This window comes from Trichechus manatus, unplaced genomic scaffold (assembly GCF_000243295.1).
Source record: "Trichechus manatus latirostris isolate Lorelei unplaced genomic scaffold, TriManLat1.0 scaffold00053, whole genome shotgun sequence".
In the NCBI taxonomy this organism is placed as follows: domain Eukaryota; kingdom Metazoa; phylum Chordata; class Mammalia; order Sirenia; family Trichechidae; genus Trichechus; species Trichechus manatus.
The window spans coordinates 419,384-423,974 of NW_004443989.1; the positions used below are offsets into that span (position 1 = coordinate 419,384).

The 4,591-nt window shown below is 43.4% G+C and overlaps 1 long non-coding RNA gene across 2 annotated transcripts in view; it reads right to left on the reverse strand.

Moving 5' to 3' along the window:
- The window catches only part of LOC111820829 (uncharacterized), a 17,580-nt gene extending 16,441 nt beyond the window's left edge, over positions 1–1,139 (reverse strand). For both annotated transcript variants that reach the window (XR_002824338.1, XR_002824337.1), the window contains exon 1: positions 925–1,139. This is a non-coding gene — a long non-coding RNA (uncharacterized LOC111820829). The remainder of the gene's footprint in view (positions 1–924) is intronic.
- Between the last annotated feature and the right edge of the window lie 3,452 nt (positions 1,140–4,591).

Genomic DNA, 4,591 nt, shown 5'->3' on the forward strand with positions numbered 1-4,591 from the left:
CAGCCAGAGATGTGCTGAATATCAAAAAAAAAAAAAAAAAAAAAAGAACAGTTAAGGGTTCTTTGAACAAGGTTTACTAAGTGGTTAATCTGTGAGCAGAGAAACACTTGGGCCCAAAAATGGCACAAAGTTCAGGCTCAGGAAGTAGAGGAAAGGGTTTTAATGGTAGTGAGAAAACTAATGAAGAAGCTTTGAATGATGGGTTTAAGCAAGAAGCCTTTAATTTTGGGGAGGGACTATAAAAGAGGGAAAAGGTAATTCATTGGTTACTTTGGGATATTGTTTCTTCACGACTGATTTGGCCTCTGTTGACTTAGTCTGAAGGATTTTAAATTGCCAAACTGATATAAACCAGGCTCTCATGTCCCAAAAAGTCCCTGGGTGACAGAAACAGTTTGCATTTGGGTGGTAAACCCACCCAGCAGCACCACAGAAGAAAGTCCTGGCAATCTGCTTCCATAAAGATTACAGCCAAGAAAACCCTATGGAGCAATTCTTCTTTAATACATGGGGTCACCATTGAGTCAGAATCGACTCAACGCCACAAGACAACAACAACATGTCCCAGTTAGCACATCCCAAAGTATTTCAGTATGTTATCTCTTGAGAGAGGACTGACTTTATGTAGGACGCTAGGCATAAATTTAGTGCTGCTCTGAAAGCCAGGCCTAGGAAAACACCCAAGGTTACCGTTGGGACAGCCGAAATTTACTGCTTGAGTTTGAACCTTTAGCAAGAATCAAGGGGGTTGTGTGTCTGGGCAGATGACAATTGGGAAGCACTGAAGTAATTATCTTCTGTGGTTAAACTCATAAAGCTCTGTATTTCTATCTGACCTTGCTGATGACACCACCACCACTATATCAACGTAATGTACACCAAGGACAGACAGTAGACACTCACATCAAACTTCTGTTTAATTACCTCGAGGGACAGTGATGAAAAGGATGAAGCCAAGCCTCCAGCTGCTCTAGGATCGATCAGAACAATGGTCATTCCAGCTTTTGGTATCTCAGGAGAGGGCACTGATCACCTCTGTCCCTCAGGTTCTTCGTGTGAAATGGGAATAACTTTGCCTTCCAGGACTGTCAAGAATACAATGTAAATAATTTAAAGCACATACAGGACAGGGTGCAATATCTGCCACACAGCAATATCCCTCAATGTAGGTTGTTGTTATTATTGTTTTTATTAATTTCTTCATACTCATTATGTATCCATTTTCTCTTTCTGCTGTAACAGAATACCACAACCTCAGCAACCTGAATAACACAAATTTATCATTTTACATTTCTGTAAGTCAAAACCTTAACAAGGGTCTCCCAGGCTAAAATGAGGGTATAAACAGGTCTGCATTCCTTTATGGAGGTTCTAGAGGACAATCTTGTCCCTGCTTTTGAGGATCCAGAGGTCACTGCACTCCTTGACTCTTGGCCTCCTTTGTTGTTTTATAGCCAACAACATGTAAAACCTCTCAAGCGTCCTCCATTTTCACAGGAGTTTCTGACTCAATCTGGGGAACGGTCTCCATTTTTAAGGACCCATATATCAACACTCGGCCAAGCCAGATATTCCAGAATAATCTCCCCAACTCAATAACTTCACTTTAATCAACTTCTAAAAAGTTCATTTACCATGTAAGATAACATATACACAGGTTCAGGCGTTTCAGATATAGATTTTTGGGGGGAGGCCATTATTCCGACTACCAAACATTACTACCATTGTTATTTACTAGGTATAAAAGTACAGCAATAAATAAAAGGTTTATAAATGAGTTTCTACCTCATTTAAGCCTCATGAAAAATGGTGGATAATCCCAGGAGGTCACACACAGGGCAAACTTGTTGTCCTCTTAGGGCAGGACACTCAGTGGATGGCCAACCCCAGACCTTCCCCTCCAAAGTGCATATCCAAGACTAGGTCAGAGATTGTGGCTATAACCCACATTCCACCCCACCTCCATGCAAGATCATATAATAGCTTCATCCTGGGAGAGGAGCCCAGCTCAGTCTTAAACTCATATGTGATGGAGACCTCCTCTGCTTTCACCTGGCCCATCTGGCCTGCACCTACAGCCTCCAAATCCGCTGGTCACAATGCAGGCAGTCAGTCCCCCAGCCCCTCTCCAAAGCCAAAAACAAGACAGATGGAATACACATTTAGGGAAGAATCGCATAACTAGCCTGGTCCGACCCTCTGGCTATAGCCACTTCCCAGGTCCAAATGTCCAGGACTGTGCATATCCTCTAGGGAAGTACAGGGCCTGAGCTAAGCCTCAGCCCTCCACACATCCAAATTTCCCTTCCTGGTCCCCAATCCTCATGGGGTTTTACATTCTAAGATTATAAGGGAAGGTTCATGACATGCCCTGTTTGGTCTGATCCTAGGGGTGTCTGGGTCTAGCACCTTCTTTAGGCCCAGAGTTTAGGGCCTCTGTAGGGTGAGGAGAGAGTGTATTTCAGGGTAAGAAGGAGCAGAGTTATGTATGGGATTCCAGGGTGAATGGGAGCCTGCACAGGGGAGAGAGGAAATAAAAACTGAAAATGTAAGCAATGTGAGTTTTTCACCATCTTTTTGAAGTTTATTGATACTTGAAATGTTTTGAAGCTTATTGATACATAAACCACACAACAAAATACGTGCACAGGGTAAAAGTACATGCGTACTCATCATGACAGAGTTTGCACACCCCTCATTGCAGCAGCCAAATCGAGACACTCCATGAAGAACACAATTAAAGACAATATAACTGAAGTACTTGGGTGCTGCATGGGCTTTATGAGTGTAATGTTCTTCAGTAGTGTCTCATTATGTTAGGATTCCATCATTGTACATGCTTTCTAAAGTAGGAAATGAGAGTACTGGAGAGATATGTTGCACAGACTCATTTATATGACTCCATTCACAAACACCAGGAGACACTGGGATGCAGGCACTGGTGTGGTACAAGTGCACATACGGATATTCCTAGAGACAGGAGGGATGCCATCTGCAAGCTTGCTTCAGTTTAGTGTCACATGACCAGTAAAGGTCATACTGTGCCTGGGGAGTGAAAAAACCACAGTAAAGTTCAGCTCCCACTTCTTTTCTGTCCTAGGACCCATGTCACTAAGGAAAGAGAAATGTGGTAGGTTATAGTGAACCAAAAGTGGACCCTAAGAGCATAAAAAGGAGATGTTCCAAGTTGAAGAAACAAAGATCTGGGAGAGAAAGCCAGCAATAAGAAGAAAGAAATAATCAACAAATCCTGAGCTGCAGGAACAGCTAAGAGGTCTACTTACAGCTACATCCTTCTTTGTAGTCTTCCTTTAAGGCTTTTCTCTGGTCTTCATTGACAGTCTCCCAGAACATCAGTTCACACTTTGACACACATAATATGTTATCACTGCCATAGAAATGACCTTGAAAAAAGAGATGCTGCCCTAGTGGCGCAGTGGTTAAGAGCTCAGCTGCTAACAAAAAGGTTGGCAGTTCAAATCCACCAGCCGCTCCCTGGAAACCCTGCACGGCGGTTCTACTCTGTCCTCTAGGGTTGCTATGAGTCAGAATCAACTCAATGGCAAAGAGTTTAGTTTTCTGGTTTATATCAAAAGGGTGTGGACACATTGTAGTCCACAGGTGTTCACACTCAGAGTCTCAGAACACCTGAGGAACATACAGAAGCAGCCAGGACTGCCAGGTTCAAGAATACAGTGTCCTGGGGAAAAGTCAACAGGGCAAAGTTCTGGGGTGGGGATCCTGTGTCACCAGGTTCATGAATGGGATCCAGTCTGGAGGGATTCACACAGGGGTGAGAGGACCAGGAGCTCGGGGTGGATCAACTCTTCCCACATAAGTATTACTTTCTCAGGTGACAGTAGCTCATGTATCATAGGACAGTGCCTTTGTGTATATTCACAGATTACAGGGTGTAAGGTGCCTTTCAACATCTATGAGAAGAAAGTGGAAGAGTGATGGGACTGCAGAGCTTCACTGTGGGATCCAGGGACTTGTTATTCTACCAGGGCTGTTGCATTTCTAAGACCCGCCCCCCACCCCCTCACACCCTCAGCCATAGCAGGCTCAAGGGGTTGTGTGTTTATGGGGATATGAATTTTGGGAGGATCGATGGATTTACCCTGATGATGTTAAAGTCATAAATGTGATTCATTCCAATTACATTCCTGACTCTTCACTGATTCAGCAAGAAATACTGTGGATAAGAAGAAAATATTCAGGAGAAACTCTGACCTATACATATCTAGGTATTCAAGATTCTAATCATTCACTTGTATCCAAGCCTCAACATGACACAGTTTATGAAAACCAATGACCTTCCATGTCCAGCCAACTTTGTGGGCCAGAAGACACAGGATATTCATCTAAAATGAGAATCCCCATGGTGGTGGTCCCTCTCAGGTCCATACCGATCTCCAACATCATTACTGCAGTAAACCATATGAAAATAATAACACAATTACAATACAGTACAGCAGGAGGGACAAACAGTGGCAGGAGCAGAATAGAAGTCAGCAGGAACGTTGGCTCCATGCTAGAGACCTGAAGGACACAGTAGGAGGGAATTACCACCCACTCACAAAAAAACTTA